We start from the raw sequence: 26,653 nt of genomic DNA, 5'->3' as shown, positions 1-26,653 counted from the left end.
TTGTTTAGGTTATGAATAATGGATCCGGAGCACATAAAAAGTATAGCTTTGAAGAAGGCATGGGTGCAGATGTGTAGGAATGCTAGGTATGGTTGGTTAATACCAATGGTGACTATTATTAGGCCTAGTTGACTTGAGGTAGAGAAGGCCACGATTTTTTAAATATCGTTTTGTGTGAGGGGGCACAGATGGCTGTGAATAGAGTAGTAATGGCTCCCAGGCATAATGTGAGGTTTTGGATTAGTGTATAGTTTTCTATTAAAGGGTGGAAACGGATGAGTAGGAATACTCCGGCAACAACTATGGTGCTGGAGTGAAGTAGAGCTGAGACTGGAGTTGGGCCTTCTATGGCAGAGGGCAGTCGGGGGTGAAGGCCAAATTGGGCTGATTTTCCTGTTGCTGCTAGGAGAAGGCCTATTAGTGGAAGGAGGTTTGAGTTGGAGTTTAGGGCTAATATTTGTTGAAAGCCTCATGAGTTGTAATGCAGGAGGAATCGTGTCATAGCTAGGATAAGACCAATGTCGCCAATACGGTTGTATAGGACTGCTTGGATGGCTGCTGTGTTGGCGTCCGCTCGAGCGTGTCATCAGCTAATTAGGAGGAAGGATATAATTCCTACGCCTTCCCAACCGATGAAGAGTTGGAAAAGGTTGTTAGCAGTAACTAGAATCAGTTAGCAGAACTAGAATAGGAAGATAAGGAGATATTTGAAGAGTTGGTTAATGTTTGGATCTGAGCTTATGTACCATAGCGAGGATTCTATAATGGATCAGGTGATGAACAGTGCGATTGGAATAAATATTATGGAAAAGTAATCTAGTTTAAAGCTTAGTGTTAGATCTAATGTCTGGGCTGTTATTCAATGTCAACTTCACATGGTTGTTTCTTGGTTGAAGAAAATGTAGAAAGTTGTTGGAAGAAGGCTAGTAATAAAAAAGCATATGTTACAGTTGTTTTTACATAATTTGGATATGAGCGTTTTTTGTCAGGGTTGATGAGGGTGGCAAAAATTGGAAGAGTTAGGGAGGCGAGGGTTGTTGTTATAACAGGGGTACACATGATTGTTACTTTTATTTGGAGTTGCACCAATGTTTTTGGCTCCTAAGGCCAATGGATAGCTGTTAGTTATCCTTTAAAAGTTGAGAAAGCCGTAATTTTAAGTACGGAGGCATGGATTAGCAGTCCTTGCAGGTTTTCTCGGTAAATAAGAAGTGATAAGCTTCTATAGTTAGGTTCACAATCTAATGTTTTGATTAAACTATATTTACAGGGAGCAAACCCTAGAATGATATTGGGGTTGAGGGATAGAAGAATGATTGGAGCGAGGTGTATAAATACGAACGTATTTTCTCGTGTGAAGGGGGGTTTTATGTTGATTATGTGATGTGTAAGTGTTCCTCGCTGCATTGTGATGAACATGTGGAGAGAGTAGAGGGGGCTGTAATTAGTATGTTGAGTCCTGTTAGGACAATAGTCATATGGGATCAGGAAAATGAGGCTGCGATTACAAAGAGCTCACCTAGTAGGTTGATAGTGGGGGGTAGGGCAAGATTAGTAAGGTTTGCTGTGAACCATCAGAAGGTTATTAATGGGAGTAGGGTTTGAAGTCCTCGGGACAGTGGTAGGATACGGCTGTGGGTACGTTCATAGTTTGAGTTAGCTAGGCAGAAATAGATGGAGGAGGTGAGTCCATGGGCAATTATAAGGATAAAATTATGATGAATGCATGGGCCGTTACAATAACGTTGTAAATATGGTCGTTACCTAGTAGATTGCCGGGTTGACCTAGTTCAGCTCGAATAAGAAGGCTTAGAGCTGTACCTATGATTCCAGCTCATGCACCAAATAGTAGGTATAGAGTCCCAATGTCCTTATGGTTTGTTGAAAAGAGTCAACGGTTGATGAGCATAGGTAGAGATAGAGAGAAGGGAAGGGTAAAGTGGCTGAGTAAGCATTAGGCTGTAAACCTAAAGACAGGGGTCTAGTCCTCCTTTTAGCAGCCCGGAGGTGATTTTCACATCGAATTGCAAGTTCAAAGGAGCAGCTTTAAAAGTTTCTGCCGGGCTTTCTCCCGCCTTTTTTCCCTGCGGCGGGAGAAGTGGATCAAAGCCAGTTGATTAGGGTATTTAGCTGTTCACTAAATTTTTGTGGGTTCGAGTCCCGTTGATCTAGTGAGGGCTTAGCTTAATTAAAGTAATTGATTTGCGTTCAATTGATGCAGAGTAGGTGTTTGCAGTCCTTATGTACTTCAGAAATTAAGTATTTTTACTTACTAAGGGCTTTGAAGGCTCTTGGTCTTGTTTAACCTAAATTTCTAGTGGATAGCCAAAATTAGGGCGGAGGTTGGTAGTAAAAGGGTAGAGGCAATGACGAGTGGGGGAATAAGGAGTGTAGGTTTTGTGTTTTCGAATTGCCATATTATTTTTGTGTTGTTGGATGTAGGAAATAGTGTTAGGGAGATGGTATAGATTAGGCGTATAGAGAAATACAGGTTAAGCAGAGTTCTGATAATTATGATAGAGGGGATGAGAAAGTGATTGTTTATTGTGAGTTCTTGAACGGTAATTCATGTAGGTAGGAAGCCGGTTAGAGGGGGTAAGCCCCCTAGGGATAGGAGGGTGGATGCTCTTAGTGGTGCTAGACAGGTTGATTTGTTTCAGGTGTGGGGATAGTATGAGGGTGGTGGTGTTTGAGTTTAGGTTGAGGGTCAGGAATATGGTAGTTGTTAGGATGATGTCTATGGTGAAGTAAAGAATTGTGATAGTTGGGTTATATACTAGTGTTCTTATTATTCAGCCTATGTGAGTGATTGAAGAATATCCTAGGATTTTGCGTAATTGTGTTTGGTTGAGACCTCCTCAACTGCCTACTGTGATAGATAGGGTAGAGAGAGTTAGGAGGATATGGGTGTTGATTGATGGGTGAATTGGTATATGATTGAGATGGGGGCTAGTATTTGCCATGTAAGGAGGAGTAGGCCAGAAGTTAGGGATGTTCCTTGGGTAACTTCTGGGACTCAAAAGTGGAAGGGGGCTATTCCTAGTTTTATGGCAAGGGCAGCCCAGTGCAGAACACGGTGGTGGTGCCTTCGGTCGAGGTGGGGGTGGGGGTGGGGGGGGGGTGGGGGTGGGGGTGGGGGGGTGTGTTTGGGTGTGTGTGGTGTGTGGTGTGTGGGTGTGGGGTGTGTGGGTGTCTTGGGGTGTGTGTGTGTGTGTGTGTGTGCGCGCGCGCGCGCGCGCGCGCGCGCTGTGTTGGGGAGGGGGGGGGGGATCAAGCGGGGGTCGGGTGGTGGAAAAGCGTGAGAGCTCTGCCGGGGCTGCTCCCAGAGCCTTGGCCGCTGCCCGCACGGCCGCGCATGCGCAGTAGACGGTCCCCCTCCTGGAACCTGGGCCGGCTCTGGAATCCCCGGGATGGATGCTCAGTTCTCCTCGGTGTGGAGTCTCCGGCCGCCGCCGCCGCCGCCCCCCAGACCGGGAAGGCAGGAATGCCAGGCTGGTCAGCCCGGAGGGAAAACAGGCCTCTCCACACCGAGCCAGGTGCTCACCGCGAAAGGGAGGCCACCGCCCCGCCCCCGATCCCGTCCCCAACCCCGCGTCCTAAAGCTCCTCCAGCAGAGCCCGGTACTCCTCCTCGCTGAGGAGTAGCGGTTCCAGCAAAGCGGGCTCTCCCACGTCCTGCAGCTCCGTCGGGGCCTCCGTTTCTAGCAAAGGTTGCCCCTGCTGCAGAAACTCGGGGGTCTCCAGGAGCTCATCCAGCAGGCTGCAGGGGAGTGCAGACGAGCGCCCAGGCTCCTGGAGCGGCGGGGAGGGCGCCCGGATGGCTTGCATCTGCTCCTGCCCCGCGGAGGCCTCCGGGGGCGCGGGCCCCGGAGGTGGAGCTGCCCCGACTTGGGGCTCCCACGCCGCCCCGGCGACCTGGGGCCCCTGGCCCCAGCCCCCACCACGGACTCCCCTGGGACGTGGGCGGCGCCAGCACACCCTGGCCCTGCGGCTCAGCTCCAGCGGGCCCAGGCTGTCCCACCGAGCAAGGGCCCGGCAGGCTGTGGTGCTGCGGGTCCCCATCCCCCCGCCATTGGCTCGGGCGCGGAGGCCACCCCCGGGGAGTCTGAGGGTGGGAGAGCGCCCCTTCCGGAGTCGCCAGGGCAGCGTAGGAAAAATCCCAATCCCCGCCTGCCGGGGCAGGATGGGAGATCCCTGCTGCCTGCGCAGCCTGGCTGGGCTGCAGCGGGGCGACGGCCCCTGCTCCCTGGCCCACGAAAGCCCCCGGTGGGAGAGTCCAGGGCGCGCAGGGCACGTGGGGGGCGGGAAGCCCCGTTCCCCACGCCCCGGTGTGGGTGAAGGCGACCGGCGAGGGAGCGGGGGGACACCCGCCGGGGGCCGCGTCGCCCGGGCCGCCTGCGTGCGCCGGTGCCCCGCCACCCTGGCCTGGGTGCCTGGCCCTCCGGTTCTGAAACCAAATCTGAATCCGGGACTCCGGGAGGCCCGTCTCTCTGGCCAGTTCTTCCCGGGTGGCGATGCCTGGAAAGCGATCCTGCTGGAAGGCTCGCAGGAGCAGGGCGGTCTGGGACCGGGTGACGGCGGTCCGCTTTCGCCTGCCTTCTTGCGGGCCGCGTTTCCCGGGCCAGGGCCGAGATTCCCGCCGGTGCTGCCTCAGCTGGCGCGATCTCTCGTTCTGAAACCAAATCTGGACCCTGGGCTCCGGAATGCCGATGGCCTGGGCCAGCTCTTCCCTGGTGGCGATGCCCGGGTACGGGTTCCGCTCAAAGCAGGCTCGCAGGGCCTCCCTCTGGCTCGGGGTCCAAACGAGTCTCCTTCGCCGTCCTCGTCCTCGGGCTCCCGCCGGGAGGGCGCCGTCGCCGGGTGTCGGGAGAGCCATCGCGGGGAGACCTGGCCGGAATTTCGCGGACAGACACGGGCAGAGAGAGGCCGGCGGGCTCCAGTGCCCCTCAGTCGGCCTGTGCACGGCGAGCAGGTCCGGCCAGGAGGCCGGCCCAGCCGGCCAGCGGCCCTTATAAAGGCCCACAGGCTCCACCCCTTCAGGAATGCCGGAGGAGCCCAGGGCAAGCCCGCCCTCGGAAGCCGGGACCCACAGGGCCCAGGTCACTGTGGCCTGGGTATGGGCGGGGCCGGAGAAGCCCCGGAAGTGGGGAGTGGGGTGGGGGGAGTGGTTGATGATTTTTAGGATTGGGTTGGATTTGCGTAGTGGAATCATTGGTGCTTTTGTAGTTGAGGTACAACGATGGTTTTTCGTATCATTGGTTATGGTTGGAGTCCATATGGAAGCAATGACATCTGTTTTATTGACATTAAGTGTATTATCGGTTATGGGGTTTGTAGGTTTTTCTCCTAAGCCCTCTCCTATTTATGGGGGTTTAGCGTTAATTGTTAGTGGTGTGATTGGTTGTGTGATTATTTTTTCAATTATGGGGGGGCTTATATGGGTTTAATGATATTTTTAGTTTATCTGGGGGGTATAATAGTTGTCTTTGGTTATACTACAGCAATGGCCATTGAAGAGTATCCTGAGACATGGGGCTCAGGGCTTGAGGTTCTAGGGGGTCTTTTGGTAGGATTAATGATGGAGGTAGGGCTGGTTTTATGGGTTTTAAGTTTGGATGAAGAAGTGGTGGTGGTTAATTTCAATAATATGGGTAACTGGGTGATTTTTGAGGGGGAGGGGTCGGGGTTAATTCGAGGTGACTGTATTGGTGCGGGTGCCTTGTATGATTACGGGCGTTGGTTAGCGGTGGTTGCTGGTTGAACATTGTTTGTTGGTGTATACATTGTGATTGAGATTACTCGGGGTAATAGGTTATATTATTAGAAGTAGGGTCAGGATAGGGGGGATGAGGAAAGAGAGGAAGTAGAGTTTGATTATGCCTCTCTGGGTGGTTACAGTTGTGGAAGCGGTAATACGTGTTTGTGAGATTATTTCGGGGTATAGATTTTTCTAGCCATGTTGAGTCTAATAAGAGGAGGGCTAAGTTTTGACTTATAAGTAGGTTTTGCTAGGGGATCATACGGTGAACTGTGGTGGGGAAGTATCCTAGTATGTTGGAGAATTTGAGTATTTGTGATGGGTTTTTCACTTTTAGTTTGTTGGTTATAAGGGCGAGGTCTAGGGCTGTTAGGAAACCGAGAGCAGTTGCGTCTAGGGCTGAGAGTTTGAGATAGAAGGGTGTTGTTGGCTGGGGGAGTGAGGTAGGGGGGATATTACTGGTGATAAGGAATCCCGTGATTATACTGCCTATTTAATTGGGTTTAGTAGGGCGGGGTTGTTTTCGTTGATGTTTATTAGGGCTGGGAAGCGGGGTTGTCCTGTTAGGGTAAGGAGAATGGTTCGAGTACTGTAGGCGCTTGTTAGGGAGGTGGCGATGAGAGTAATAAATAGGGCTCAGGCCTTGGTATACGACGTATTTGTGGCTTCGATAATGAGATCTTTGGAGTAGAAGCCTGTGAGGAAAGGTATTCCTGTGAGTGCTAGGTTGCCAATAACTAGGGAAGTTGAGGTGAGGGGCAGTGTTTTAAACAGACCTCCTATTTTTCGAATGTCTTGTTCGTTGTTTAGGTTATGAATAATGGATCCGGAGCACATAAAAAGTATAGCTTTGAAGAAGGCATGGGTGCAGATGTGTAGGAATGCTAGGTATGGTTGGTTAATACCAATGGTGACTATTATTAGGCCTAGTTGACTTGAGGTAGAGAAGGCCACGATTTTTTAAATATCGTTTTGTGTGAGGGCACAGATGGCTGTGAATAGAGTAGTAATGGCTCCCAGGCATAATGTGAGGTTTTGGATTAGTGTATAGTTTTCTATTAAAGGGTGGAAACGGATGAGTAGGAATACTCCGGCAACAACTATGGTGCTGGAGTGAAGTAGAGCTGAGACTGGAGTTGGGCCTTCTATGGCAGAGGGCAGTCGGGGTGAAGGCCAAATTGGCTGCTGATTTTCCTGTTGCTGCTAGGAGAAGGCCTATTAGTGGAAGGAGGTTTGAGTTGGAGTTTAGGGCTAATATTTGTTGAAAGCCTCATGAGTTGTAATGCAGGAGGAATCGTGTCATAGCTAGGATAAGACCAATGTCGCCAATACGGTTGTATAGGACTGCTTGGATGGCTGCTGTGTTGGCGTCCGCTCGAGCGTGTCATCAGCTAATTAGGAGGAAGGATATAATTCCTACGCCTTCCCAACCGATGAAGAGTTGGAAAAGGTTGTTAGCAGTAACTAGAATCAGTTAGCAGAACTAGAATAGGAAGATAAGGAGATATTTGAAGAGTTGGTTAATGTTTGGATCTGAGCTTATGTACCATAGCGAGGATTCTATAATGGATCAGGTGATGAACAGTGCGATTGGAATAAATATTATGGAAAAGTAATCTAGTTTAAAGCTTAGTGTTAGATCTAATGTCTGGGCTGTTATTCAATGTCAACTTCACATGGTTGTTTCTTGGTTGAAGAAAATGTAGAAAGTTGTTGGAAGAAGGCTAGTAATAAAAGCATATGTTACAGTTGTTTTTACATAATTTGGATATGAGCGTTTTTTGTCAGGGTTGATGAGGGTGGCAAAAATTGGAAGAGTTAGGGAGGCGAGGGTTGTTGTTATAACAGGGGTACACATGATTGTTACTTTTATTTGGAGTTGCACCAATGTTTTTGGCTCCTAAGGCCAATGGATAGCTGTTAGTTATCCTTTAAAAGTTGAGAAAGCCGTAATTTTAAGTACGGAGGCATGGATTAGCAGTCCTTGCAGGTTTTCTCGGTAAATAAGAAGTGATAAGCTTCTATAGTTAGGTTCACAATCTAATGTTTTGATTAAACTATATTTACAGGGAGCAAACCCTAGAATGATATTGGGGTTGAGGGATAGAAGAATGATTGGAGCGAGGTGTATAAATACGAACGTATTTTCTCGTGTGAAGGGGGGTTTTATGTTGATTATATGAATGTGTAAGTGTTCCTCGCTGCATTGTGATGAACATGTGGAGAGAGTAGAGGGCTGTAATTAGTATGTTGAGTCCTGTTAGGACAATAGTCATATGGGATCAGGAAAATGAGGCTGCGATTACAAAGAGCTCACCTAGTAGGTTGATAGTGGGGGGTAGGGCAAGATTAGTAAGGTTTGCTGTGAACCATCAGAAGGTTATTAATGGGAGTAGGGTTTGAAGTCCTCGGGACAGTGTAGGATACGGCTGTGGGTACGTTCATAGTTTGAGTTAGCTAGGCAGAAATAGATGGAGGAGGTGAGTCCATGGGCAATTATAAGGATAAAATTATGATGAATGCATGGGCCGTTACAATAACGTTGTAAATATGGTCGTTACCTAGTAGATTGCCGGGTTGACCTAGTTCAGCTCGAATAAGAAGGCTTAGAGCTGTACCTATGATTCCAGCTCATGCACCAAATAGTAGGTATAGAGTCCCAATGTCCTTATGGTTTGTTGAAAAGAGTCAACGGTTGATGAGCATAGGTAGAGATAGAGAGAAGGGAAGGGTAAAGTGGCTGAGTAAGCATTAGGCTGTAAACCTAAAGACAGGGGTGTAGTCCTCCTTTTAGCAGCCCGGAGGTGATTTTCACATTGAATTGCAAGTTCAAAGGAGCAGCTTTAAAAGTTTCTGCCGGGCCTTCTCCCGCCTTTTTTCCCTGCGGCGGGAGAAGTGGATCAAAGCCAGTTGATTAGGGTATTTAGCTGTTCACTAAATTTTTGTGGGTTCGAGTCCCGTTGATCTAGTGAGGGCTTAGCTTAATTAAAGTAATTGATTTGCGTTCAATTGATGCAGAGTAGGTGTTTGCAGTCCTTATGTACTTCAGAAATTAAGTATTTTTACTTACTAAGGGCTTTGAAGGCTCTTGGTCTTGTTTAACCTAAATTTCTAGTGGATAGCCAAAATTAGGGCGGAGGTTGGTAGTAAAAGGGTAGAGGCAATGACGAGTGGGGGAATAAGGAGTGTAGGTTTTGTGTTTTCGAATTGCCATATTATTTTTGTGTTGTTGGATGTAGGAAATAGTGTTAGGGAGATGGTATAGATTAGGCGTATAGAGAAATACAGGTTAAGCAGAGTTCTGATAATTATGATAGAGGGGATGAGAAAGTGATTGTTTATTGTGAGTTCTTGAACGGTAATTCATGTAGGTAGGAAGCCGGTTAGAGGGGGTAAGCCCCCTAGGGATAGGAGGGTGGATGCTCTTAGTGGTGCTAGACAGGTTGATTTGTTTCAGGTGTGGGGATAGTATGAGGGTGGTGGTGTTTGAGTTTAGGTTGAGGGTCAGGAATATGGTAGTTGTTAGGATGATGTCTATGGTGAAGTAAAGAATTGTGATAGTTGGGTTATATACTAGTGTTTCTTATTATTCAGCCTATGTGAGTGATTGAAGAATATCCTAGGATTTTGCGTAATTGTGTTTGGTTGAGACCTCCTCAACTGCCTACTGTGATAGATAGGGTAGAGAGAGTTAGGAGGATATGGGTGTTGATTGATGGGTGAATTTGGTATATGATTGAGATGGGGGCTAGTATTTGCCATGTAAGGAGGAGTAGGCCAGAAGTTAGGGATGTTCCTTGGGTAACTTCTGGGACTCAAAAGTGGAAGGGGGCTATTCCTAGTTTTATGGCAAGGGCAGCCCAGTGCAGAACACGGTGGTGGTGCTTTCGGTCGTGGTGGGGGTGGGGGTGGGGGGGGGGTGGGGGTGGGGGTGGTGTGTTTGGGTGTGTGGGTGTGTGGTTGTGTGGGTGTCTTGGGGTGTGTGTGTGTGTGTGTGCGCGCGGGCGCGCGCGCGCGCGCGCGCGTGTTGGGGAGTGGGGTGGGGGGATCAAGCGGGGGTCGGGTGGTGGAAAAGCGTGAGAGCTCTGCCGGGGCTGCTCCCAGAGCCTTGGCCGCTGCCCGCACGGCCGCGCATGCGCAGTAGACGGTCCCCCTCCTGGAACCTGGGCCGGCTCTGGAATCCCCGGGATGGATGCTCAGTTCTCCTCGGTGTGGAGTCTCCGGCCGCCGCCGCCGCCGCGCCCAGACCGGGAAGGCAGGAATGCCAGGCTGGTCAGCCCGGAGGGAAAACAGGCCTCTCCACACCGAGCCAGGTGCTCACCGCGAAAGGGAGGCCACCGCCCCGCCCCCGATCCCGTCCCCAACCCCGCGTCCTAAAGCTCCTCCAGCAGAGCCCGGTACTCCTCGTCGCTGAGGAGTAGCGGTTCCAGCAAAGCGGGCTCTCCCACGTCCTGCAGCTCCGTCGGGGCCTCCGTTTCTAGCAAAGGTTGCCCCTGCTGCAGAAACTCGGGGGTCTCCAGGAGCTCATCCAGCAGGCTGCAGGGGAGTGCAGACGAGCGCCCAGGCTCCTGGAGCGGCGGGGAGGGCGCCCGGATGGCTTGCATCTGCTCCTGCCCCGCGGAGGCCTCCGGGGGCGCGGGCCCCGGAGGTGGAGCTGCCCCGACTTGGGGCTCTCCCACGCCGCCCCGGCGACCTGGGGCCCCTGGCCCCAGCCCCACCACGGACTCCCCTGGGACGTGGGCGGCGCCAGCACACCCTGGCCCTGCGGCTCAGCTCCAGCGGGCCCAGGCTGTCCCACCGAGCAAGGGCCCGGCAGGCTGTGGTGCTGCGCGGTCCCCATCCCCCCGCCATTGGCTCGGGCGCGGAGGCCACCCCCGGGGAGTCTGAGGGTGGGAGAGCGCCCCTTCCGGAGTCGCCAGGGCAGCGTAGGAAAAATCCCAATCCCCGCCTGCCGGGGCAGGATGGGAGATCCCTGCTGCCTGCGCAGCCTGGCTGGGCTGCAGCGGGGCGACGGCCCCTGCTCCCTGGCCCACGAAAGCCCCCGGTGGGAGAGTCCAGGGCGCGCAGGGCACGTGGGGGGCGGGAAGCCCCGTTCCCCACGCCCCGGTGTGGGTGAAGGCGACCGACGAGGGAGCGGGCCGTGGGGGACACCCGCCGGGGGCCGCGTCGCCCGGGCCGCCTGCGTGCGCCGGTGCCCCGCCACCCTGGCCTGGGTGCCTGGCCCTCCGGTTCTGAAACCAAATCTGAATCCGGGACTCCGGGAGGCCCGTCTCTCTGGCCAGTTCTTCCCGGGTGGCGATGCCTGGAAAGCGATCCTGCTGGAAGGCTCGCAGGAGCAGGGCGGTCTGGGACCGGGTGACGGCGGTCCGCTTTCGCCTGCCTTCTTGCGGGCCGCGTTTCCCGGGCCAGGGCCGAGATTCCCGCCGGTGCTGCCTCAGCTGGCGCGATCTCTCGTTCTGAAACCAAATCTGGACCCTGGGCTCCGGAATGCCGATGGCCTGGGCCAGCTCTTCCCTGGTGGCGATGCCCGGGTACGGGTTCCGCTCAAAGCAGGCTCGCAGGGCCTCCCTCTGGCTCGGGGTCCAAACGAGTCTCCTTCGCCGTCCTCGTCCTCGGGCTCCCGCCGGGAGGGCGCCGTCGCCGGGTGTCGGGAGAGCCATCGCGGGGAGACCTGGCCGGAATTTCGCGGACAGACACGGGCAGAGAGAGGCCGGCGATCTCCAGTGCCCCTCAGTCGGCCTGTGCACGGCGAGCAGGTGCGGCCAGGAGGCCGGCCCAGCCGGCCAGCGGCCCTTATAAAGGCCCACAGGCTCCACCCCTTCAGGAATGCCGGAGGAGCCCAGGGCAAGCCCGCCCTCGGAAGCCGGGACCCACAGGGCCCAGGTCACTGTGGCCTGGGTATGGGTGGGGCCGGAGAAGCCCCGGAAGTGGGGAGTGGGGTGGGGGGGGGAGTGGCTGATGATTTTCAGGATTGGGTTGGATTTGCGTAGTGGAATCATTGGTGCTTTTGTAGTTGAGGTACAACGATGGTTTTTCGTATCATTGGTTATGGTTGGAGTCCATATGGAAGCAATGACATATGTTTTATTGACATTAAGTGTATTATCGGTTATGGGGTTTGTAGGTTTTTCTCCTAAGCCCTCTCCTATTTATGGGGGTTTAGCGTTAATTGTTAGTGGTGTGATTGGTTGTGTGATTATTTTCAATTATGGGGGGGCTTATATGGGTTTAATGATATTTTTAGTTTATCTGGGGGGTATAATAGTTGTCTTTGGTTATACTACAGCAATGGCCATTGAAGAGTATCCTGAGACATGGGGCTCAGGGCTTGAGGTTCTAGGGGGTCTTTTGGTAGGATTAATGATGGAGGTAGGGCTGGTTTTATGGGTTTTAAGTTTGGATGAAGAAGTGGTGGTGGTTAATTTCAATAATATGGGTAACTGGGTGATTTTTGAGGGGGAGGGGTCGGGGTTAATTCGAGGTGACTGTATTGGTGCGGGTGCCTTGTATGATTACGGGCGTTGGTTAGCGGTGGTTGCTGGTTGAACATTGTTTGTTGGTGTATACATTGTGATTGAGATTACTCGGGGTAATAGGTTATATTATTAGAAGTAGGGTCAGGATAGGGGGGATGAGGAAAGAGAGGAAGTAGAGTTTGATTATGCCTCTCTGGGTGGTTACAGTTGTGGAAGCGGTAATACGTGTTTGTGAGATTATTTCGGGTATAGATTTTTCTAGCCATGTTGAGTCTAATAAGAGGAGGGCTAAGTTTTGACTTATAAGTAGGTTTTGCTAGGGGATCATACGGTGAACTGTGGTGGGGAAGTATCCTAGTATGTTGGAGAATTTGAGTATTTGTGATGGGTTTTTCACTTTTAGTTTGTTGGTTATAAGGGCGAGGTCTAGGGCTGTTAGGAAACCGAGAGCAGTTGCGTCTAGGGCTGAGAGTTTGAGATAGAAGGGTGTTGTTGGCTGGGGGAGTGAGGTAGGGGGGATATTACTGGTGATAAGGAATCCCGTGATTATACTGCCTATTTAATTGGGTTTAGTAGGGCGGGGTTGTTTTCGTTGATGTTTATTAGGGCTGGGAAGCGGGGTTGTCCTGTTAGGGTAAGGAGAATGGTTCGAGTACTGTAGGCGCTTGTTAGGGAGGTGGCGATGAGAGTAATAAATAGGGCTCAGGCCTTGGTATACGACGTATTTGTGGCTTCGATAATGAGATCTTTGGAGTAGAAGCCTGTGAGGAAAGGTATTCCTGTGAGTGCTAGGTTGCCAATAACTAGGGAAGTTGAGGTGAGGGGCAGTGTTTTAAACAGACCTCCTATTTTTCGAATGTCTTGTTCGTTGTTTAGGTTATGAATAATGGATCCGGAGCACATAAAAAGTATAGCTTTGAAGAAGGCATGGGTGCAGATGTGTAGGAATGCTAGGTATGGTTGGTTAATACCAATGGTGACTATTATTAGGCCTAGTTGACTTGAGGTAGAGAAGGCCACGATTTTTTAAATATCGTTTTGTGTGAGGGCACAGATGGCTGTGAATAGAGTAGTAATGGCTCCCAGGCATAATGTGAGGTTTTGGATTAGTGTATAGTTTTCTATTAAAGGGTGGAAACGGATGAGTAGGAATACTCCGGCAACAACTATGGTGCTGGAGTGAAGTAGAGCTGAGACTGGAGTTGGGCCTTCTATGGCAGAGGGCAGTCGGGGTGAAGGCCAAATTGGGCTGATTTTCCTGTTGCTGCTAGGAGAAGGCCTATTAGTGGAAGGAGGTTTGAGTTGGAGTTTAGGGCTAATATTTGTTGAAAGCCTCATGAGTTGTAATGCAGGAGGAATCGTGTCATAGCTAGGATAAGACCAATGTCGCCAATACGGTTGTATAGGACTGCTTGGATGGCTGCTGTGTTGGCGTCCGCTCGAGCGTGTCATCAGCTAATTAGGAGGAAGGATATAATTCCTACGCCTTCCCAACCGATGAAGAGTTGGAAAAGGTTGTTAGCAGTAACTAGAATCAGTTAGCAGAACTAGAATAGGAAGATAAGGAGATATTTGAAGAGTTGGTTAATGTTTGGATCTGAGCTTATGTACCATAGCGAGGATTCTATAATGGATCAGGTGATGAACAGTGCGATTGGAATAAATATTATGGAAAAGTAATCTAGTTTAAAGCTTAGTGTTAGATCTAATGTCTGGGCTGTTATTCAATGTCAACTTCACATGGTTGTTTCTTGGTTGAAGAAAATGTAGAAAGTTGTTGGAAGAAGGCTAGTAATAAAAGCATATGTTACAGTTGTTTTTACATAATTTGGATATGAGCGTGTTTTGTCAGGGTTGATGAGGGTGGCAAAAATTGGAAGAGTTAGGGAGGCGAGGGTTGTTGTTATAACAGGGGTACACATGATTGTTACTTTTATTTGGAGTTGCACCAATGTTTTTGGCTCCTAAGGCCAATGGATAGCTGTTAGTTATCCTTTAAAAGTTGAGAAAGCCGTAATTTTAAGTACGGAGGCATGGATTAGCAGTCCTTGCAGGTTTTCTCGGTAAATAAGAAGCGATAAGCTTCTATAGTTAGGTTCACAATCGAATGTTTTGATTAAACTATATTTACAGGGAGCAAACCCTAGAATGATATTGGGGTTGAGGGATAGAAGAATGATTGGAGCGAGGTGTATAAATACGAACGTATTTTCTCGTGTGAAGGGGGGTTTTATGTTGATTATATGATGTGTAAGTGTTCCTCGCTGCATTGTGATGAACATGTGGAGAGAGTAGAGGGCTGTAATTAGTATGTTGAGTCCTGTTAGGACAATAGTCATATGGGATCAGGAAAATGAGGCTGCGATTACAAAGAGCTCACCTAGTAGGTTGATAGTGGGGGGTAGGGCAAGATTAGTAAGGTTTGCTGTGAACCATCAGAAGGTTATTAATGGGAGTAGGGTTTGAAGTCCTCGGGACAGTGGTAGGATACGGCTGTGGGTACGTTCATAGTTTGAGTTAGCTAGGCAGAAATAGATGGAGGAGGTGAGTCCATGGGCAATTATAAGGATAAAATTATGATGAATGCATGGGCCGTTACAATAACGTTGTAAATATGGTCGTTACCTAGTAGATTGCCGGGTTGACCTAGTTCAGCTCGAATAAGAAGGCTTAGAGCTGTACCTATGATTCCAGCTCATGCACCAAATAGTAGGTATAGAGTCCCAATGTCCTTATGGTTTGTTGAAAAGAGTCAACGGTTGATGAGCATAGGTAGAGATAGAGAGAAGGGAAGGGTAAAGTGGCTGAGTAAGCATTAGGCTGTAAACCTAAAGACAGGGGTGTAGTCCTCCTTTTAGCAGCCCGGAGGTGATTTTCACATTGAATTGCAAGTTCAAAGGAGCAGCTTTAAAAGTTTCTGCCGGGCCTTCTCCCGCCTTTTTTCCCTGCGGCGGGAGAAGTGGATCAAAGCCAGTTGATTAGGGTATTTAGCTGTTCACTAAATTTTTGTGGGTTCGAGTCCCGTTGATCTAGTGAGGGCTTAGCTTAATTAAAGTAATTGATTTGCGTTCAATTGATGCAGAGTAGGTGTTTGCAGTCCTTATGTACTTCAGAAATTAAGTATTTTTACTTACTAAGGGCTTTGAAGGCTCTTGGTCTTGTTTAACCTAAATTTCTAGTGGATAGCCAAAATTAGGGCGGAGGTTGGTAGTAAAAGGGTAGAGGCAATGACGAGTGGGGGAATAAGGAGTGTAGGTTTTGTGTTTTCGAATTGCCATATTATTTTTGTGTTGTTGGATGTAGGAAATAGTGTTAGGGAGATGGTATAGATTAGGCGTATAGAGAAATACAGGTTAAGCAGAGTTCTGATAATTATGATAGAGGGGATGAGAAAGTGATTGTTTATTGTGAGTTCTTGAACGGTAATTCATGTAGGTAGGAAGCCGGTTAGAGGGGGTAAGCCCCCTAGGGATAGGAGGGTGGATGCTCTTAGTGGTGCTAGACAGGTTGATTTGTTTCAGGTGTGGGGATAGTATGAGGGTGGTGGTGTTTGAGTTTAGGTTGAGGGTCAGGAATATGGTAGTTGTTAGGATGATGTCTATGGTGAAGTAAAGAATTGTGATAGTTGGGTTATATACTAGTGTTCTTATTATTCAGCCTATGTGAGTGATTGAAGAATATCCTAGGATTTTGCGTAATTGTGTTTGGTTTTGAGACCTCCTCAACTGCCTACTGTGATAGATAGGGTAGAGAGAGTTAGGAGGATATGGGTGTTGATTGATGGGTGAATTTGGTATATGATTGAGATGGGGGCTAGTATTTGCCATGTAAGGAGGAGTAGGCCAGAAGTTAGGGATGTTCCTTGGGTAACTTCTGGGACTCAAAAGTGGAAGGGGGCTATTCCTAGTTTGATGGCAAGGGCAGCCCAGTGCAGAACACGGTGGTGGTGCTTTCGGTCGTGGTGGGGGTGGGGGTGGGGGTGGGGGTGGGGGTGGGGGTGGGGGTGGTGTGTTTGGGTGTGTGGGTGTGTGTGTTGTGTGGGGTGTCTTGTGGGGTGTGTGTGTGTGTGTGTGTGCGCGCGCGCGGCGCGCGCGCGCGCGCGCGCTGTGTTGGGGAGTGGGGTGGGGGATCAAGCGGGGGTCGGGTGGTGGAAAAGCGTGAGAGCTCTGCCGGGGCTGCTCCCAGAGCCTTGGCCGCTGCCCGCACGGCCGCGCATGCGCAGTAGACGGTCCCCCTCCTGGAACCTGGGCCGGCTCTGGAATCCCCGGGATGGATGCTCAGTTCTCCTCGGTGTGGAGTCTCCGGCCGCCGCCGCCGCGCCCGCCCAGACCGGGAAGACAGGAATGCCAGGCTGGTCAGCCCGGAGGGAAAACAGGCCTCTCCACACCGAGCCAGGTGCTCACCGCGAAAGGGAGGCCACCGCCCCGCCCCCGATCCCGTCCCCAACCCCGCGTCCTAAAGCTCCTCCAGCAGAGCCCGGTACTCCTCCTCGCTGAGGAGTAGCGGTTCCAGCAAAGCGGGCTCTCCCACGTCCTGCAGCTCCGTCGGGGCCTCCGTTTCTAGCAAAGGTTGCCCCTGCTGCAGAAACTCGGGGGTCTCCAGGAGCTCATCCAGCAGGCTGCAGGGGAGTGCAGACGAGCGCCCAGGCTCCTGGAGCGGCGGGGAGGGCGCCCGGATGGCTTGCATCTGCTCCTGCCCCGCGGAGGCCTCCGGGGGCGCGGGCCCCGGAGGTGGAGCTGCCCCGACTTGGGGCTCCCACGCCGCCCCGGCGACCTGGGGCCCCTGGCCCCAGCCCCACCACGGACTCCCCTGGGACGTGGGCGGCGCCAGCACACCCTGGCCCTGCGGCTCAGCTCCAGCGGGCCCAGGCTGTCCCACCGAGCAAGGGCCCGGCAGGCTGTGGTGCTGCGCGTCCCCATCCCCCCGCCATTGGCTCGGGCGCGGAGGCCACCCCCGGGGAGTCTGAGGGTGGGAGAGCGCCCCTTCCGGAGTCGCCAGGGCAGCGTAGGAAAAATCCCAATCCCCGCCTGCCGGGGCAGGATGGGAGATCCCTGCTGCCTGCGCAGCCTGGCTGGGCTGCAGCGGGGCGACGGCCCCTGCTCCCTGGCCCACGAAAGCCCCCGGTGGGAGAGTCCAGGGCGCGCAGGGCACGTGGGGGGCGGGAAGCCCCGTTCCCCACGCCCCGGTGTGGGTGAAGGCGACCGGCGAGGGAGCGGGGGGGGGACACCCGCCGGGGGCCGCGTCGCCCGGGCCGCCTGCGTGCGCCGGTGCCCCGCCACCCTGGCCTGGGTGCCTGGCCCTCCGGTTCTGAAACCAAATCTGAATCCGGGACTCCGGGAGGCCCGTCTCTCTGGCCAGTTCTTCCCGGGTGGCGATGCCTGGAAAGCGATCCTGCTGGAAGGCTCGCAGGAGCAGGGCGGTCTGGGACCGGGTGACGGCGGTCCGCTTTCGCCTGCCTTCTTGCGGGCCGCGTTTCCCGGGCCAGGGCCGAGATTCCCGCCGGTGCTGCCTCAGCTGGCGCGATCTCTCGTTCTGAAACCAAATCTGGACCCTGGGCTCCGGAATGCCGATGGCCTGGGCCAGCTCTTCCCTGGTGGCGATGCCCGGGTACGGGTTCCGCTCAAAGCAGGCTCGCAGGGCCTCCCTCTGGCTCGGGGTCCAAACGAGTCTCCTTCGCCGTCCTCGTCCTCGGGCTCCCGCCGGGAGGGCGCCGTCGCCGGGGTGTCGGGAGAGCCATCGCGGGGAGACCTGGCCGGAATTTCGCGGACAGACACGGGCAGAGAGAGGCCGGCGATCTCCAGTGCCCCTCAGTCGGCCTGTGCACGGCGAGCAGGTGCGGCCAGGAGGCCGGCCCAGCCGGCCAGCGGCCCTTATAAAGGCCCACAGGCTCCACCCCTTCAGGAATGCCGGAGGAGCCCAGGGCAAGCCCGCCCTCGGAAGCCGGGACCCACAGGGCCCAGGTCACTGTGGCCTGGGTATGGGTGGGGCCGGAGAAGCCCCGGAAGTGGGGAGTGGGGTGGGGGGAGTGGCTGATGATTTTCAGGATTGGGTTGGATTTGCGTAGTGGAATCATTGGTGCTTTTGTAGTTGAGGTACAACGATGGTTTTTCGTATCATTGGTTATGGTTGGAGTCCATATGGAAGCAATGACATATGTTTTATTGACATTAAGTGTATTATCGGTTATGGGGTTTGTAGGTTTTTCTCCTAAGCCCTCTCCTATTTATGGGGGTTTAGCGTTAATTGTTAGTGGTGTGATTGGTTGTGTGATTATTTTCAATTATGGGGGGGCTTATATGGGTTTAATGATATTTTTAGTTTATCTGGGGGGTATAATAGTTGTCTTTGGTTATACTACAGCAATGGCCATTGAAGAGTATCCTGAGACATGGGGCTCAGGGCTTGAGGTTCTAGGGGGTCTTTTGGTAGGATTAATGATGGAGGTAGGGCTGGTTTTATGGGTTTTAAGTTTGGATGAAGAAGTGGTGGTGGTTAATTTCAATAATATGGGTAACTGGGTGATTTTTGAGGGGGAGGGGTCGGGGTTAATTCGAGGTGACTGTATTGGTGCGGGTGCCTTGTATGATTACGGGCGGGCGTTGGTTAGCGGTGGTTGCTGGTTGAACATTGTTTGTTGGTGTATACATTGTGATTGAGATTACTCGGGGTAATAGGTTATATTATTAGAAGTAGGGTCAGGATAGGGGGGATGAGGAAAGAGAGGAAGTAGAGTTTGATTATGCCTCTCTGGGTGGTTACAGTTGTGGAAGCGGTAATACGTGTTTGTGAGATTATTTCGGGTATAGATTTTTCTAGCCATGTTGAGTCTAATAAGAGGAGGGCTAAGTTTTGACTTATAAGTAGGTTTTGCTAGGGGATCATACGGTGAACTGTGGTGGGGAAGTATCCTAGTATGTTGGAGAATTTGAGTATTTGTGATGGGTTTTTCACTTTTAGTTTGTTGGTTATAAGGGCGAGGTCTAGGGCTGTTAGGAAACCGAGAGCAGTTGCGTCTAGGGCTGAGAGTTTGAGATAGAAGGGTGTTGTTGGCTGGGGGAGTGAGGTAGGGGGGGGATATTACTGGTGATAAGGAATCCCGTGATTATACTGCCTATTTAATTGGGTTTAGTAGGGCGGGGTTGTTTTCGTTGATGTTTATTAGGGCTGGGAAGCGGGGTTGTCCTGTTAGGGTAAGGAGAATGGTTCGAGTACTGTAGGCGCTTGTTAGGGAGGTGGCGATGAGAGAGTAATAAATAGGGCTCAGGCCTTGGTATACGACGTATTTGTGGCTTCGATAATGAGATCTTTGGAGTAGAAGCCTGTGAGGAAAGGTATTCCTGTGAGTGCTAGGTTGCCAATAACTAGGGAAGTTGAGGTGAGGGGCAGTGTTTTAAACAGACCTCCTATTTTTCGAATGTCTTGTTCGTTGTTTAGGTTATGAATAATGGATCCGGAGCACATAAAAAGTATAGCTTTGAAGAAGGCATGGGTGCAGATGTGTAGGAATGCTAGGTATGGTTGGTTAATACCAATGGTGACTATTATTAGGCCTAGTTGACTTGAGGTAGAGAAGGCCACGATTTTTTAAATATCGTTTTGTGTGAGGGCACAGATGGCTGTGAATAGAGTAGTAATGGCTCCCAGGCATAATGTGAGGTTTTGGATTAGTGTATAGTTTTCTATTAAAGGGTGGAAACGGATGAGTAGGAATACTCCGGCAACAACTATGGTGCTGGAGTGAAGTAGAGCTGAGACTGGAGTTGGGCCTTCTATGGCAGAGGGCAGTCGGGGTGAAGGCCAAATTGGGCTGATTTTCCTGTTGCTGCTAGGAGAAGGCCTATTAGTGGAAGGAGGTTTGAGTTGGAGTTTAGGGCTAATATTTGTTGAAAGCCTCATGAGTTGTAATGCAGGAGGAATCGTGTCATAGCTAGGATAAGACCAATGTCGCCAATACGGTTGTATAGGACTGCTTGGATGGCTGCTGTGTTGGCGTCCGCTCGAGCGTGTCATCAGCTAATTAGGAGGAAGGATATAATTCCTACGCCTTCCCAACCGATGAAGAGTTGGAAAAGGTTGTTAGCAGTAACTAGAATCAGTTAGCAGAACTAGAATAGGAAGATAAGGAGATATTTGAAGAGTTGGTTAATGTTTGGATCTGAGCTTATGTACCATAGCGAGGATTCTATAATGGATCAGGTGATGAACAGTGCGATTGGAATAAATATTATGGAAAAGTAATCTAGTTTAAAGCTTAGTGTTAGATCTAATGTCTGGGCTGTTATTCAATGTCAACTTCACATGGTTGTTTCTTGGTTGAAGAAAATGTAGAAAGTTGTTGGAAGAAGGCTAGTAAGAAAAGCATATGTTACAGTTGTTTTTACATAATTTGGATATGAGCGTGTTTTGTCAGGGTTGATGAGGGTGGCAAAAATTGGAAGAGTTAGGGAGGCGAGGGTTGTTGTTATAACAGGGGTACACATGATTGTTACTTTTATTTGGAGTTGCACCAATGTTTTTGGCTCCTAAGGCCAATGGATAGCTGTTAGTTATCCTTTAAAAGTTGAGAAAGCCGTAATTTTAAGTACGGAGGCATGGATTAGCAGTCCTTGCAGGTTTTCTCGGTAAATAAGAAGCGATAAGCTTCTATAGTTAGGTTCACAATCTAATGTTTTCATTAAACTATATTTACAGGGAGCAAACCCTAGAATGATATTGGGGTTGAGGGATAGAAGAATGATTGGAGCGAGGTGTATAAATACGAACGTATTTTCTCGTGTGAAGGGGGGTTTTATGTTGATTATATGATGTGTAAGTGTTCCTCGCTGCATTGTGATGAACATGTGGAGAGAGTAGAGGGCTGTAATTAGTATGTTGAGTCCTGTTAGGACAATAGTCATATGGGATCAGGAAAATGAGGCTGCGATTACAAAGAGCTCACCTAGTAGGTTGATAGTGGGGGGTAGGGCAAGATTAGTAAGGTTTGCTGTGAACCATCAGAAGGTTATTAATGGGAGTAGGGTTTGAAGTCCTCGGGACAGTGGTAGGATACGGCTGTGGGTACGTTCATAGTTTGAGTTAGCTAGGCAGAAATAGATGGAGGAGGTGAGTCCATGGGCAATTATAAGGATAAAATTATGATGAATGCATGGGCCGTTACAATAACGTTGTAAATATGGTCGTTACCTAGTAGATTGCCGGGTTGACCTAGTTCAGCTCGAATAAGAAGGCTTAGAGCTGTACCTATGATTCCAGCTCATGCACCAAATAGTAGGTATAGAGTCCCAATGTCCTTATGGTTTGTTGAAAAGAGTCAACGGTTGATGAGCATAGGTAGAGATAGAGAGAAGGGAAGGGTAAAGTGGCTGAGTAAGCATTAGGCTGTAAACCTAAAGACAGGGGTGTAGTCCTCCTTTTAGCAGCCCGGAGGTGATTTTCACATCGAATTGCAAGTTCAAAGGAGCAGCTTTAAAAGTTTCTGCCGGGGCTTCTTCTCCCGCCTTTTTTCCCTGCGGCGGGAGAAGTGGATCAAAGCCAGTTGATTAGGGTATTTAGCTGTTCACTAAATTTTTGTGGGTTCGAGTCCCGTTGATCTAGTGAGGGCTTAGCTTAATTAAAGTAATTGATTTGCGTTCAATTGATGCAGAGTAGGTGTTTGCAGTCCTTATGTACTTCAGAAATTAAGTATTTTTACTTACTAAGGGCTTTGAAGGCTCTTGGTCTTGTTTAACCTAAATTTCTAGTGGATAGCCAAAATTAGGGCGGAGGTTGGTAGTAAAAGGGTAGAGGCAATGACGAGTGGGGGAATAAGGAGTGTAGGTTTTGTGTTTTCGAATTGCCATATTATTTTTGTGTTGTTGGATGTAGGAAATAGTGTTAGGGAGATGGTATAGATTAGGCGTATAGAGAAATACAGGTTAAGCAGAGTTCTGATAATTATGATAGAGGGGATGAGAAAGTGATTGTTTATTGTGAGTTCTTGAACGGTAATTCATGTAGGTAGGAAGCCGGTTAGAGGGGGTAAGCCCCCTAGGGATAGGAGGGTGGATGCTCTTAGTGGTGCTAGACAGGTTGATTTGTTTCAGGTGTGGGGATAGTATGAGGGTGGTGGTGTTTGAGTTTAGGTTGAGGGTCAGGAATATGGTAGTTGTTAGGATGATGTCTATGGTGAAGTAAAGAATTGTGATAGTTGGGTTATATACTAGTGTTCTTATTATTCAGCCTATGTGAGTGATTGAAGAATATCCTAGGATTTTGCGTAATTGTGTTTGGTTGAGACCTCCTCAACTGCCTACTGTGATAGATAGGGTAGAGAGAGTTAGGAGGATATGGGTGTTGATTGATGGGTGAATTTGGTATATGATTGAGATGGGGGCTAGTATTTGCCATGTAAGGAGGAGTAGGCCAGAAGTTAGGGATGTTCCTTGGGTAACTTCTGGGACTCAAAAGTGGAAGGGGGCTATTCCTAGTTTGATGGCAAGGGCAGCCCAGTGCAGAACACGGTGGTGGTGCCTTCGGTCGTGGTGGGGGTGGGGGGGGGGGGGGGGGGGGGTGGGGGTGGGGGGTGTGTTGGGTGTGTGGGTGTGTGGTTGTGTGGGTGTCTTGGGGTGTGTGTGTGTGTGTGTGCGCGCGGGCGCGCGCGCGCGCGCTGTGTTGGGGAGTGGGGTGGGGGATCAAGCGGGGGTCGGGTGGTGGAAAAGCGTGAGAGCTCTGCCGGGGCTGCTCCCAGAGCCTTGGCCGCTGCCCGCACGGCCGCGCATGCGCAGTAGACGGTCCCCCTCCTGGAACCTGGGCCGGCTCTGGAATCCCCGGGATGGATGCTCAGTTCTCCTCGGTGTGGAGTCTCCGGCCGCCGCCGCCGCGCCCAGACCGGGAAGACAGGAATGCCAGGCTGGTCAGCCCGGAGGGAAAACAGGCCTCTCCACACCGAGCCAGGTGCTCACCGCGAAAGGGAGGCCACCGCCCCGCCCCCGATCCCGTCCCCAACCCCGCGTCCTAAAGCTCCTCCAGCAGAGCCCGGTACTCCTCCTCGCTGAGGAGTAGCGGTTCCAGCAAAGCGGGCTCTCCCACGTCCTGCAGCTCCGTCGGGGCCTCCGTTTCTAGCAAAGGTTGCCCCTGCTGCAGAAACTCGGGGGTCTCCAGGAGCTCATCCAGCAGGCTGCAGGGGAGTGCAGACGAGCGCCCAGGCTCCTGGAGCGGCGGGGAGGGCGCCCGGATGGCTTGCATCTGCTCCTGCCCCGCGGAGGCCTCCGGGGGCGCGGGCCCCGGAGGTGGAGCTGCCCCGACTTGGGGCTCCCACGCCGCCCCGGCGACCTGGGGCCCCTGGCCCCAGCCCCACCACGGACTCCCCTGGGACGTGGGCGGCGCCAGCACACCCTGGCCCTGCGGCTCAGCTCCAGCGGGCCCAGGCTGTCCCACCGAGCAAGGGCCCGGCAGGCTGTGGTGCTGCGCGTCCCCATCCCCCCGCCATTGGCTCGGGCGCGGAGGCCACCCCCGGGGAGTCTGAGGGTGGGAGAGCGCCCCTTCCGGAGTCGCCAGGGCAGCGTAGGAAAAATCCCAATCCCCGCCTGCCGGGGCAGGATGGGAGATCCCTGCTGCCTGCGCAGCCTGGCTGGGCTGCAGCGGGGCGACGGCCCCTGCTCCCTGGCCCACGAAAGCCCCCGGTGGGAGAGTCCAGGGCGCGCAGGGCACGTGGGGGGGGGGCGGGAAGCCCCGTTCCCCACGCCCCGGTGTGGGTGAAGGCGACCGGCGAGGGAGCGGGGGGACACCCGCCGGGGGCCGCGTCGCCCGGGCCGCCTGCGTGCGCCGGTGCCCCGCCACCCTGGCCTGGGTGCCTGGCCCTCCGGTTCTGAAACCAAATCTGAATCCGGGACTCCGGGAGGCCCGTCTCTCTGGCCAGTTCTTCCCGGGTGGCGATGCCTGGAAAGCGATCCTGCTGGAAGGCTCGCAGGAGCAGGGCGGTCTGGGACCGGGTGACGGCGGTCCGCTTTCGCCTGCCTTCTTGCGGGCCGCGTTTCCCGGGCCAGGGCCGAGATTCCCGCCGGTGCTGCCTCAGCTGGCGCGATCTCTCGTTCTGAAACCAAATCTGGACCCTGGGCTCCGGAATGCCGATGGCCTGGGCCAGCTCTTCCCTGGTGGCGATGCCCGGGTACGGGTTCCGCTCAAAGCAGGCTCGCAGGGCCTCCCTCTGGCTCGGGGTCCAAACGAGTCTCCTTCGCCGTCCTCGTCCTCGGGCTCCCGCCGGGAGGGCGCCGTCGCCGGGTGTCGGGAGAGCCATCGCGGGGAGACCTGGCCGGAATTTCGCGGACAGACACGGGCAGAGAGAGGCCGGCGATCTCCAGTGCCCCTCAGTCGGCCTGTGCACGGCGAGCAGGTGCGGCCAGGAGGCCGGCCCAGCCGGCCAGCGGCCCTTATAAAGGCCCACAGGCTCCACCCCTTCAGGAATGCCGGAGGAGCCCAGGGCAAGCCCGCCCTCGGAAGCCGGGACCCACAGGGCCCAGGTCACTGTGGCCTGGGTATGGGTGGGGCCGGAGAAGCCCCGGAAGTGGGGAGTGGGGTGGGGGGAGTGGCTGATGATGATTTTAGGATTGGGTTGGATTTGCGTAGTGGAATCATTGGTGCTTTTGTAGTTGAGGTACAACGATGGTTTTTCGTATCATTGGTTATGGTTGGAGTCCATATGGAAGCAATGACATATGTTTTATTGACATTAAGTGTATTATCGGTTATGGGGTTTGTAGGTTTTTCTCCTAAGCCCTCTCCTATTTATGGGGGTTTAGCGTTAATTGTTAGTGGTGTGATTGGTTGTGTGATTATTTTCAATTATGGGGGGGCTTATATGGGTTTAATGATATTTTTAGTTTATCTGGGGGGTATAATAGTTGTCTTTGGTTATACTACAGCAATGGCCATTGAAGAGTATCCTGAGACATGGGGCTCAGGGCTTGAGGTTCTAGGGGGTCTTTTGGTAGGATTAATGATGGAGGTAGGGCTGGTTTTATGGGTTTTAAGTTTGGATGAAGAAGTGGTGGTGGTTAATTTCAATAATATGGGTAACTGGGTGATTTTTGAGGGGGAGGGGTCGGGGTTAATTCGAGGTGACTGTATTGGTGCGGGTGCCTTGTATGATTACGGGCGTTGGTTAGCGGTGGTTGCTGGTTGAACATTGTTTGTTGGTGTATACATTGTGATTGAGATTACTCGGGGTAATAGGTTATATTATTAGAAGTAGGGTCAGGATAGGGGGGATGAGGAAAGAGAGGAAGTAGAGTTTGATTATGCCTCTCTGGGTGGTTACAGTTGTGGAAGCGGTAATACGTGTTTGTGAGATTATTTCGGGTATAGATTTTTCTAGCCATGTTGAGTCTAATAAGAGGAGGGCTAAGTTTTGACTTATAAGTAGGTTTTGCTAGGGGATCATACGGTGAACTGTGGTGGGGAAGTATCCTAGTATGTTGGAGAATTTGAGTATTTGTGATGGGTTTTTCACTTTTAGTTTGTTGGTTATAAGGGCGAGGTCTAGGGCTGTTAGGAAACCGAGAGCAGTTGCGTCTAGGGCTGAGAGTTTGAGATAGAAGGGTGTTGTTGGCTGGGGGAGTGAGGTAGGGGGGATATTACTGGTGATAAGGAATCCCGTGATTATACTGCCTATTTAATTGGGTTTAGTAGGGCGGGGTTGTTTTCGTTGATGTTTATTAGGGCTGGGAAGCGGGGTTGTCCTGTTAGGGTAAGGAGAATGGTTCGAGTACTGTAGGCGCTTGTTAGGGAGGTGGCGATGAGAGTAATAAATAGGGCTCAGGCCTTGGTATACGACGTATTTGTGGCTTCGATAATGAGATCTTTGGAGTAGAAGCCTGTGAGGAAAGGTATTCCTGTGAGTGCTAGGTTGCCAATAACTAGGGAAGTTGAGGTGAGGGGCAGTGTTTTAAACAGACCTCCTATTTTTCGAATGTCTTGTTCGTTGTTTAGGTTATGAATAATGGATCCGGAGCACATAAAAAGTATAGCTTTGAAGAAGGCATGGGTGCAGATGTGTAGGAATGCTAGGTATGGTTGGTTAATACCAATGGTGACTATTATTAGGCCTAGTTGACTTGAGGTAGAGAAGGCCACGATTTTTTAAATATCGTTTTGTGTGAGGGCACAGATGGCTGTGAATAGAGTAGTAATGGCTCCCAGGCATAATGTGAGGTTTTGGATTAGTGTATAGTTTTCTATTAAAGGGTGGAAACGGATGAGTAGGAATACTCCGGCAACAACTATGGTGCTGGAGTGAAGTAGAGCTGAGACTGGAGTTGGGCCTTCTATGGCAGAGGGCAGTCGGGGTGAAGGCCAAATTGGGCTGATTTTCCTGTTGCTGCTAGGAGAAGGCCTATTAGTGGAAGGAGGTTTGAGTTGGAGTTTAGGGCTAATATTTGTTGAAA

The 26,653-nt window shown here is 51.7% G+C and overlaps 2 long non-coding RNA genes and 4 pseudogenes across 8 annotated transcripts; 1 reads left to right on the top strand and 5 right to left on the bottom strand.

Annotated features, from left to right (window-relative positions):
* LOC126947286 (uncharacterized) lies at positions 1-26,641 on the bottom strand. 6 transcript variants are annotated; one of them, XR_007723002.1, is made up of 5 exons: positions 26,165-26,638; positions 19,634-19,783; positions 13,076-13,225; positions 6,534-6,683; positions 1-124 (listed from the first exon to the last, which is right to left on the bottom strand). It is a non-coding gene; the product is annotated as an uncharacterized LOC126947286 (long non-coding RNA). The 6 variants fall into 6 exon arrangements; XR_007723004.1 differs by lacking the exon at positions 6,534-6,683 and having other exon boundaries at positions 26,165-26,640; XR_007722999.1 differs by lacking the exon at positions 1-124 and having other exon boundaries at positions 6,560-6,683; positions 26,165-26,640.
* Positions 1,526-21,210, top strand: LOC126947287 (uncharacterized). Of its 2 annotated transcripts, none has more exons than XR_007723006.1 (3): positions 1,526-1,559; positions 14,552-14,653; positions 21,110-21,210. It is a non-coding gene; the product is annotated as an uncharacterized LOC126947287 (long non-coding RNA). The 2 variants fall into 2 exon arrangements; XR_007723005.1 differs by lacking the exon at positions 1,526-1,559 and adding an exon at positions 8,081-8,114.
* Positions 3,597-4,890, bottom strand: LOC126947282 (double homeobox protein 4C-like; annotated as a pseudogene).
* On the bottom strand, positions 10,131-11,432 carry LOC126947283 (double homeobox protein 4C-like; annotated as a pseudogene).
* On the bottom strand, positions 16,689-17,970 carry LOC126947281 (double homeobox protein 4C-like; annotated as a pseudogene).
* LOC126947285 (double homeobox protein 4C-like) lies at positions 23,226-24,522 on the bottom strand (annotated as a pseudogene).
* Positions 26,642-26,653: the final 12 nt, after the last annotated feature.

Source organism: Macaca thibetana, unplaced genomic scaffold (genome assembly GCF_024542745.1).
Source record: "Macaca thibetana thibetana isolate TM-01 unplaced genomic scaffold, ASM2454274v1 unplaced_scaffolds68, whole genome shotgun sequence".
In the NCBI taxonomy this organism is placed as follows: domain Eukaryota; kingdom Metazoa; phylum Chordata; class Mammalia; order Primates; family Cercopithecidae; genus Macaca; species Macaca thibetana.
Note: the sequence above shows the minus strand (reverse complement) of the source record. Positions and strands in the feature narration are given on the sequence as shown.